The sequence below is a fragment of the Belonocnema kinseyi genome, chromosome 5 (genome assembly GCF_010883055.1).
Source record: "Belonocnema kinseyi isolate 2016_QV_RU_SX_M_011 chromosome 5, B_treatae_v1, whole genome shotgun sequence".
Taxonomy (NCBI): Eukaryota; Metazoa; Arthropoda; class Insecta; order Hymenoptera; family Cynipidae; genus Belonocnema; species Belonocnema kinseyi.
The window spans coordinates 2,478,706-2,489,521 of record NC_046661.1 but is presented as its reverse complement, the minus strand read 5'-3'; the positions used below and the strand labels follow the sequence as shown (position 1 = coordinate 2,489,521).

Sequence of the window (10,816 nt, the reverse complement as noted above, 5' to 3'; positions counted from 1 at the left end):
AAATTATCTATAATTTTAGTTTTATACCTTTCTATCGAGAAACGACCCCATTTCGAGAAACGAAGGCTTGGCCACGCTAGGAAATGCAATTAGAAATTTGTGTACAATTTTTTTTGCGAAACCTCTTTTTGTCGCCCGATTCACCTTTTCTCAAATATAATCATCAAAAACTTTTTGGAAAAGGAGGTGGGTTTCTCAACTCATGTGTCATCTTTTGCATATGAAATTTCCTATTATCGATTCAAATACACTAGACTAGAGCACCTTTAAAAACCATTTTATTATGTCGTTGCAAATTTTTTTAGAGCCTTTATACTTACTTTCATACACTGTTAAAAATAGTGTTAAATTTAAAATAGCAATGTAAGTTAAAATTAATATCTCAAGCATATAAAATCGCTGTTAAGGAGCATGTATATTAAATTTCATTTACCCTCACGATGATCACTCTGATAATTTCATTTTTTACAAAATCGAACGAAGTTTAGCAGTATTTTTTATTCTTAATAATTAAACATGCTACATTCTGCCAGTTATCTCAAAATAAAATTGAATTTCAAATCGAAATGTGTAATAATGAACAGCAGATAAAATATACATTAATAAACAGCAGACTTAACCTACAATCAACTGTACTCACATTACATTTCTACAATTCAGTGCAAATTTTGAAAGAAAATCCACCCATACGTTACACTTAAATCATAAAAAGCAATTCAATCGACGAATGCTATATCATTAATGTAATTGCGAATATTGAGGAAGATTAAAGAAATAAAAATACTTTGAGTTTTCAAGCACGCTACTATTCCGAAGTGTATATTAAATTTAATATTAAAAGTATATTCAATTTCAACTACCTTGTATGCAAATGACTTCATATACATTTTTATCAAGTTTAAAACGGATTTTTCCAACAGTCTAATAACATTTTCGATTCAAAATGTCCAGAGTTGAATTCAGCACAGATTTATCTCAGAAGTACTTTATTTTTAACTTTTTGAATTCTATTTTTGAGAACGTCTTTTGTCCTTTCTGAAGAATCATAAAAATGTGGGTTAGGCCCTTATAGAATATACTACCATTTAAATATTATAATACAATGCGAAAATCTAATTATTTTTGGTTGATTGTTTATTCTTTCTAGTTTTAAAGTTTTTGGTTGCAAATTTAATTATTTTATGGAAAGGTTAACAATTTTGTTAACGAGTTATGCTCTTTAAGTTGGAAATTTAACTAATTTCGTAGAAAATTCAGCAATTTAGTTAAAGTTTAAGATTTTGTTGGAAATTAAAATATTTTTATAAATCAAAATTTTGTTGACAAATAACATTTTGATGATTATTCATGTTTTGCTGGAAATTTATTTGTTTGGTACAAACTTCTTTGACTTGAATATTCCACTTTTTTTATACACATAGTTAAAAAATCTTTCTTGGTTTAAAATTCAAATCCAACTGTTTTTCTATTAAAACAGAAATATTATTACTTAAAATATCAACTATTATATTTTTGTTTGTTGACATTTTAACTATTTTGTTAATAATTTATTAATTTTGTTGAAATTTTAGCAATTTTGTTATAAACTTATTCTTTTTTATTAGAAATTTAATTGTTTAGTTAAATAATTAGTCTTTTTGGGTAGAAAATTCAACTATTTGGTTGGAAATAAAACTATTTTGTTCTAAATTCTTCTTTTTTTGTCACAAATATTTTTTTTGATCGAAAAATTTAACTATACTATTTTCTATTAAAAATATTTGTGTTTAGTTGCAAGTTCAGGTATTCTGTTAAAAATTCGTCTTTTCTGGGAGAAAACTGAGCTTCTGTTTCAAAATTCATATATTTTGTAGAAAATTAAACGCACAAAACTATTTTCAAGCAATTAGGATTAGATAAAATAAGAAGTCTAAAACTGTTTTATAAGAATATAAGAATATAAGAATTATACACATCTGTGTGAGGAAACTTTTAAAATATAAGGGTTTGCTAATTGCAAGTGACACTTTAAAATTTCCTTGTTGCGAAACTTGCAAAGCAAAAAGAAGGTAAATTATTTATAATCTAGTAGGTACTGCCATCAATTTTATTTTGGAACGACAGTCACTTTCGTTAAAAGTACCGTTAGGTTTTTTCTAAGAACATGTTTAATATTAGTGCCAAATGATTTATCAAGCATATTGCTCAGTACTACCGTTATCACTGAATCAGAAGTAATCGGTGCGTTTCGTATATCGAGTGGTGTATGAAACTGAGAGATGTCATTCAACCTCTCGCAGGAGAAATCTGCGACACCTAAATTTTCTATTTCCATTTCGAATTTCAGATCTCAAAAGTAGAGTGTAAACTCTATTTTGTTTGGAGGATGCGCTTCCTTTTTTTGCAGAAAATTGCCAGATAAAATGTTAAACACAAATTTAGAAATCTCATTAATCTGTTTCAATAATGTTTTTATTTATATCCAAGAAATTTTTTTCTCAAAAATTACTTTTGAATAAAAATTGTTCCAAAATAAAACTGTTGTACATTATTGTTATCCAAAAGACGTGACATGATAGGAGCTCTCAAATCCAGGATCCATCAAGTTAGAACTTTGAGAATGGAAAAATTCGCAGACTCCCGAGGCAACATTTTCGGTTACAAAAATCTCTATTCATCTAAACCAATTTAATTCCGGAATCTGTAACAGAACTAATCTGTTTAATCCGATCTAATCCAAGTTCGTTGGGGATTCCTATCCCGGTGAATCTAAGGTCAGTGGAAGTTAAAATTAATCCAAGAAGAAAAATTGGTGGCACAAAAAACTCATCAGTAAAAGATCGTCAGAGGATCCTTAAGCAACAAAACACTATCATAAACCGAAAGCACTTTCACATTTTAAAATTGCTTGACACTCAAAAAAAAAACTCTTAACGAATTTTGCAAGTAATGAAGAAAAATTAATCAGATTGGTGAATGCATAACGCACGTAAGAATCCAACCAGCGCGGCGATTGTAAGACTGAATCCAAGACAAGGATCATGCGGCAGTTTCGGGTTGAGTTGAGTAGGGTGGGGACCAGCGACGCAATGGGGCCTGGTACACTGACTTGAGAAAATGGGGGGCACAGTGGAAAGGGGGCAGGAGCTCGAGCAAGAGAGAGAGGGGAAAGGGGCCCACTGATGCTGATATATAGGTCCCGCTTAGTACCGCTGGCCGGTCACTTGCTTGGGCCTTGAGTGCTCAGTAAAGACAGAGTGCAGGCAGTCGTGGCGTCCTCTGTTGAGTCACAGGGAATCGAACCTGTTCTTAAAGTATGCATGCCTGGTCGGATACAGAAAAAACCACTTCTTCTCAGTTGCGTTGCGTTAGTACGGTTGAGTGCTTATGCGTTTTGGTGCAACCGCAAACGACCACTTTTCGATGGACCTGTCTGCCGACGAATACACCGACCAAAAATGTTACCAATCTTTAACCCTGCTTAGTGCACTAGGCCCGCTAGGGGACTAAGGTGGTCGAAATTTATATCTGCTGTATGTTTCATTTCAAGTGATTGATTCTCTCAAGTTTTATTGGTTTTCTTCAAAAGGAAATTCCATATCTTTTCTTTTATCCAAGTAGGTCAACATGAACCCGTTCCACTGGACTTAATTTGAGAAAAAATTGAAAAAAGGAGTACTTGTTATCAACTTTTTGTAAATTGAAGTTAAGTCACTTCTTAAGGACTTTTATAGAAATCATTTACAACTAATTACTTTTAATTTTGGCATTCATTTGGTTGCACTGTACCCGGAAAATGCACACAAAAAAGTGCAAAATAGCAGTTTTGTGTAAAAATCATGCTAAAGAGAATATTTTAAATTTTGTTGCAATATCAATCTTTTGTATTCGATAAGTCAGCAGTTGCTAAGTATTTTTTAACAAACCTAACTTTCTAATATGTAAACAATTCCATAGAAAAAAATAAAGTTAAATTTTGTTGCATGTAAAATTTCCCGCTGTTAAAGTTTGCATGCTGTTAGGCGGAAATTTATCCTACGATGGAATAAAAGCATAAAAAAATAATGGAAAATCAAAAATTACATTTTGCGGTTAAACTGTGCAAAATAGATGAAAAGATGGCTTGACAAAAGTTGTGCATTTTAACAAGATCTACAAATTTGGGTGAAATCACTTTTTGATAGCATGCGTATTTTGTGTTTTATTCATGAAAAACTATATTGACAATAAAAAATCAGCCCACTGCGTGGGCACATTCTCATCACAACTTATGTTTTTCAATTTTCTTATTCATCTCGTGTGGTGCTTTTCAAAAGATTTTCTTTTTTTAAATGTTCTTAATGCTATTTTTCATGATTCAAAGACAAAACAGAACTACCCAAACATTATTCATAACAAATTAATTAAGTTTTACATTCTCATTAAGAGTAGGTATTAGATTTTTGTGAAATTTCACCCCCCCCCCCGGTTTGTCAAATTTTTACGTTTTGAAACCCCCTGAATCCGAAAAACACGTTTTAACGAAAGAGTATGTCTGTATCTCTGTGTGTCGTTATGTGTTTTGTGTGTGTGTGTCCGTAGATTTTTAGTTTGCTAGCATGATAATTTTCGAAAGAATTGACAGATTGGATTTGGCTTTGGTATACTCGTTTAATGTCCTAAAATAAAGGTCAAGTTCGCTAGATAGCCATTTTGGATAAAAATTCACAAATAGAGCGTATATTGAATATTTTTTAGACCACTTTTATTCAAAATTCAAAAATTTTCTGTGCGGATGTTTATATTATTCAAAGAGACGAAAAATTTATCCTAATGACTTTTTTTTTAAAACCAAAATTTACCAGAGTTAAAGCATTTTCAAAATTTAAAAAACACACAAAAATCAAAATTTCAAGCCAAATAACGCAGGATATGGAAAAAAGTCAAGAGAAGGAAAATGTTTCTTTTTTTAATGCCCTACAAGATTATTCTAATAGCTTTTTGCATTTTTTTTGAAAAATCGAAAATTCAAATTTTGACAGCATAAAAAAATAATGGAAAATCAAAAATTACATTTTGCGGTTAAACTGTGCAAAATAGATGAAAAGATGGTTTGACAAAAGTTGTGCATTTTAAAAAGATCTACAAATTTGGTTGAAATCACTTTTTGATAGAATGCGTATTTTGTGTTTTAATCATAAAAAGCTACATTCACAGTAAAAAATCAGCCCGCTGCGTGGGCACATTCTCATCACAGCTTATGCTTATTAATTTTCTTATTCGTCTCGTGTGGGGGTTTTCAAAAAAATTTCTTTTTTTTTAATATTCTTAGTGCTATTTTTCATGATTCAAACAGAAAACAGAACTACGAAAACATCATTCATTACAAATTAATTAAGTTTTACATTCTCATCAAGAGTAGGTATCAGATTTGTGTAAAATTTGACCCCTCCCCCGTTTTTGTCAAATTTTTACGCTTTGAGACCCCCGGAACCCGAAAAACAGGGTTTTACGAATGTGTCTGACTGTCTCTCTGTATGTCGGTCTGTGTTTCTGTGCGTGTGTGTCCGCAGATTTTTAGTTTGTTAGCACAATAACTTTCGAAAGAATTTACAGATTAGATTGGTTTTTGGTATACTGTTTTAATGTCCTAAAATAAAGGTCAAGTTCATTAGCCAGCCATGTTGTTTGAAAATTTAAAAAGTGAGCGTATTTGGAAAATTATTGAGACCACTTTTTTCAAAATTCACAAATTTTCTGGACGGATGTTTATATTATTCAAACAGATGAACAATTTATTCGTATGACTTTCTCCTATAAAACCGAAATTTACCAGAGTTATAGCATTTACGAAATTCCGAAAAAAACACGATAATCAACATTTCAAACCAAATAACGCACGATACAACAAGACCAATACAAGATACTACAAGATTATTTAAAAAAAGAGAGTTTTTGGTTTCTTACCTAAAATAGTACCGCACATTGGGAAGAAAAAGTTAAGAAAACTTGTTTGGTTTAGAATAACGCACAGCCTACAAATGCTCACCGATTTAGACAAAAAAATTGTGAAAAAAGCTAATAATATTTTTAAAGGTGGGTTTCAGTATGCGCGACTGAAGTCGCGCTACTTCATTCGCGCGAAACTAGTCGCGTGATTAGGGATTCTTACGGGTTTCCTGCGGGACGCTGGAGACAAGTGACCAGGTCAATTTTCATTTCGTTGTCTTCTCGAGGAAGAAGAAGAAGAGGAAGTACTTCCTATGCTTTTATTGAATGAGACAATTCGAAGTGAAATTCGAGAAATTTTTAAACAGGGAATCAGCGAGATTTCAGCAAATTTTTATGCAGCGGCATCTTTGTAGTGATGACACAGTGTTCCAAAAAATTTTCCGCATTAATATCAGCTAATTTAATGACATTGGTTGAAGACCTTCAGATAATAACAACAACCAATCTCCACTTTGTTATCTTGTGACAGCGCCATACCACTCAAGGATATAAGATGAATAACCCATTTTGTCCAAAACATTGTTGACTTGTTAATTATAAAATGATTTGATGAAACAAATCAATCCTTTCTTCCATCGTTGATATTTATTGATTTAAAATCGTAGATTTCAAATTATTTATGTCTTACGGTCCAATCGTAAATCGAAAATAAATATGAGTAAAAAAACATGTTCTTCGAAGCTCAGATATTTATTTAATAGAAAAAACTCCTTTTAAACTTCCTGACATTTCAGTACACATGCGAACCTTCTTCAAAGGTTCTTAACTTAAATCTTGTTCAATATATGTTGGAAATAAGGCATTATTTCTAAACCTTATTAAGAAAGTACGTTGTTAATCAAGAATAAATTATTTTCTATTTGTATGTAACCAATATCCAATTTGTTGTCTGGTGACAGCGCCATACCTCTCAAGGATGTAAGATAAATAACCCTTGAAGTCCAAACCGTTGTTGACTTGTTAATTGTAAAATGATTTCATGAAACAAATCAATCCTTTCTTCTACCGTTGATATTTAATGGTATTATATCGTAGATTTCAAATTATTTATGTCTTAAGGTCCAAACGTAAATCGAAAATAAATCTGAGTCAAAAAAACATGTTCTTCGAGATATTTATTTAATAGAAAAACTCCTTTTGAACTTCCTGACGTTTCAGTACACATGCGTACCTTCTTCAAAGGTTCTTAACTTAAATTTTGTTGATTATTTGTTGGAAATAAGGCATTATTTCTACACCTTATTAAGACAGTACGGTGTTCCTTAAGAATAACTAATTTTCTATTGGTGTGTAACCAATCTCCAATTTGTTGTCTTGTGACAGCGCCATACCTCTCAAGGATGCAAGATAAATAACCTATGTAGTCCAAAACGTTGTTGACTTGTTAATTGTAAAATGATTTTATGAAACAAATCAATCCTTTCTTCGACAGTTCATATTTATAGATTTCAAATCATAGATTTGAAATTATTTATGCCTTAAGGTCCAATCGTCAATAGAAAATAAATATGAGTCAAAAAAACATGTTCTTCGAAGCTCAAATACTTATTTAATAGAAAAAACTCCTTTTGAACATCCTGACGTTTCAGTACACATGCGTCCCTGTTACAAAGGTTCTGAACTTAAATTTTGTTGATTATTTGTTGGAAATAAGGCATTATTTCTACACCTTATTAAGAAAGTACGCTGTTCCCTAAGAATAACTAATTTTCTATTGGTGTTTAACCAATCTCCAATTTGTTGTCTTGTGACAGCGCCGTACATCTGAAGGATGTAAGATAAATAACCCATGTAGTCCAAAACGTTGTTGACTTGTTAATTGTAAAATGATTTGACGAAACAAATCAATCCTTTCTTCGACAGTTGATATTTATTGATTTCAAATCGTAGATTTGAAATTATTTATGTCTTAAGGTCCAATCGTAAATAGAAAATAAATATGAGTCAAAAAAACATGTTCTTCGAAGCTCAGACGCTTATTTAATAAAAAAAACTCCTTTTAAACTTCCTGACGTTCCGGTACACATGCGTACCTTTTTCAAGGTTTCTTAACTTAAATTTTGTTGAATGTGTGTTAGAAATAAGGCATTATTTCTACACCGTATTATGAAAGTACGCTGTTCCTTAAGAATAACTAATTTTCTATTGGTGTGTAACCAATCTCCAATTTGTTGTCTTGTGACAGCGCCGTACCTCTCAAGGATGTGAGATAAATAACCCATGTTGTGCAAAACATTGTTGACTTGTTAATTGTAAAATGATTTGATGAAACAAATCAATCCTTTCTACGACCGTTGATATTTGTTGATATTGAATCGTAGATTTCAAATTATTTATGTCTTAAGGTCCAAACGTAAATCGAAAATAAATATGAGTCAAAAAAACATGTTCTTCGAGATATTCATTTAATAGAAAAACTCCTTTTGAACTTCCTGACGTTTCGGTACACATGCGTACCTTATTCAAATGTACTTGACTTAAATTTTGTTGAATACGTTTTGGAAATAAGGCATTCTTTCTACACCTTATTAAGAAAGTACGCTGTTCCTTCAGAATAACTAATTTTCTATTGGTGTGTAACCAATCTCCAATTCGTTGTCTTGTGGCAGAGCCATACCTCTCAATGATGTAAGATAAACAACCCATGTTGTCCAAAACGTTGTCGACTTGTTAATTCTAAAATGATTTGATGAAACAAATCAATCCTTTCTTCGACCGTTGATATTTATTGATTGCAAATCGTAGATTTAAAATTATTTATGTCTTAAGGTCCAATCGTAAACCCAAAATAAATATGAGTCAAAAAAACATGCTCTTCGAATCTAAGATATTTATTTAATAGAAAAAACTACCTTTACACTTCCTGACGTTTCGGTACACATGCGTAAATTTTTCAAAGCTACTTTACTTAAATTTTGTTGAATATGTGTTGGAAATAAGGCATTATTTCTACACCTTATTAAGAAAGTACGCCGTTCCTTAAGAATAACTAATTTTCTATTGGTGTGTAACCAATCTCCAATTTGTTGTCTTGTGACAGCGCCATACCTCTCAAGGATGTAAGATAAATATCCCATGTTGTGCAAAACGCTGTTGACATGTTAATTGTAAAATGATTTGATGAAACAAATCGATCCATTCTACGACCGTTGATATTTGTTGATATTGATTCGTAGATTTCAAATTATTTATGTCTTAAGGTCCAATCGTAAATAGAAAATAAAATAAGACAAAAAACATGTTCTTTGAAGCTTAGACGTTTATTTAATAGAAAAAACTCCTTTTAAACTTCCTGACGTTTCGGTACACATGCGTACCTTTTTCAAAGGTTCTTAACTTAAATTTTGTTGAATATGTGATGGAAATAAGGCATAATTTCTACACCTTATTAAGACAGTACGGTGTTCCTTAAGAATAACTAATTTTCTATTGTTGTGTAACCAATCTCCAATTTGTTGTCTTGTGACAGCGCCATACCTCTCAAGGATGTAAGATAAATAACCTATGTAGTCGAAAAAGGTTGTTGACTTGTTAATTGTAAAATGATTTGATGAAACAAATCAATCCTTTCTTCGACAGTTGATATTTATTGATTTCAAATCACAGATTTGAAATTACTTATGTCTTAAAGTCCAATCGTAAATAGAGAATAAATATGAGTCAAAAAAACATGTTCTTCCAAGTTCAGATATTTATTTAATAGAAAAAACTACTTTTGAACATCCTGACGTTTCGGTACACATGCGTCCCTTTTACAAAGGTTCTGAACTTAAATTTTGTTGATTATTTGTTGGAAATAAGGCATTATTTCTACACCTTATTAAGAAAGTACGCTGTTCCTTAAGAATAACTAATTTTCTATTGGTGTGTAACCAATCCCCAATTTGTTGTCTTGTGACAACGCGATACCTCTCAAGGACGTAAGATAAATAACCCATGTTGTCCAAAACGTTGTTGACTTGTTAACTGTAAAATGATTTGATGAAACAAATCAATAATTTCTTCGACCGTTGATATTTATTGATTTCAAATCGTAGATTTGAAATTATTTATGTCTTAAGGACCAATCGAAAATAAATATGATTAAAAAAAACATGTTCTTCAAAGCTCAGATATTTATTTAATAGAAAAAACACCGTTTGAATTCCTGACGTTTCGGTACACATGCGTACCTTTTTCAAAGGATCTTAACATAAATTTTGTTGAATATGTGTTTGAAATAAGGCATTATTTCTACACCTTATCAAGAAAGTACGCTGTTCCTTGAGAATAACTAATTTTCTATTGGTGTGTAAGCAATCTCCAATTTTTTGTCTTGTGACAGCGTCATACCTCTCAAGGATGTAACATACATAACTCATGTTGTCCAAAACGTTGTTGACTTGTTAGTTGTAAAATGATTTGATGAAACAAATCAATCCTTTTTTCGAAAGTTTATATTTATTGATTTCAAACCGTAGATTTCAAATTATTTACGTCTGAAGGTCCAATCGCAAATCGAAAATAAATATGAGTCAAAAAAACATGTTCTTCGAAGCTCAGATACTACTTTAATAGAAAAAACTCCTTTTAAACTTCCTGACGTTTCGGTACACATGCGTACCTTTTTCAAAGGTTCTTAACTTAAATTTTGTTGAATATGTGTTGGAAATAAGGCATTATTTCTACAACTTATTAAGAAAGTACGCCGTTTTTTATGAATAACTAATTTTCTATTGATGTGTAACCAATCTCCAATTTGTTTTCTTGTGACAGCGCCATTCCTCTCATGGACGTAAGATAAATAACCCATTTTGTCCAAAACGTTGTTGACTTGTTAATTGTCAAATGATTTGATGAAACAAAT

The 10,816-nt window shown here is 31.3% G+C and overlaps 1 protein-coding gene across 1 annotated transcript in view; it reads right to left on the bottom strand.

Annotated features, from left to right (window-relative positions):
* Window positions 1–2,975, bottom strand: part of LOC117172847 — a 44,258-nt gene extending 41,283 nt beyond the window's left edge. Inside the window, exons 1-2 of the mRNA XM_033361099.1 lie at window positions 2,195–2,975; window positions 28–264 (exon numbers count right to left, since the gene is read on the bottom strand). The gene's annotated coding sequence lies outside the window, so the exon portion shown is untranslated. The remainder of the gene's footprint in view (window positions 1–27; window positions 265–2,194) is intronic.
* Window positions 2,976–10,816: the final 7,841 nt, after the last annotated feature.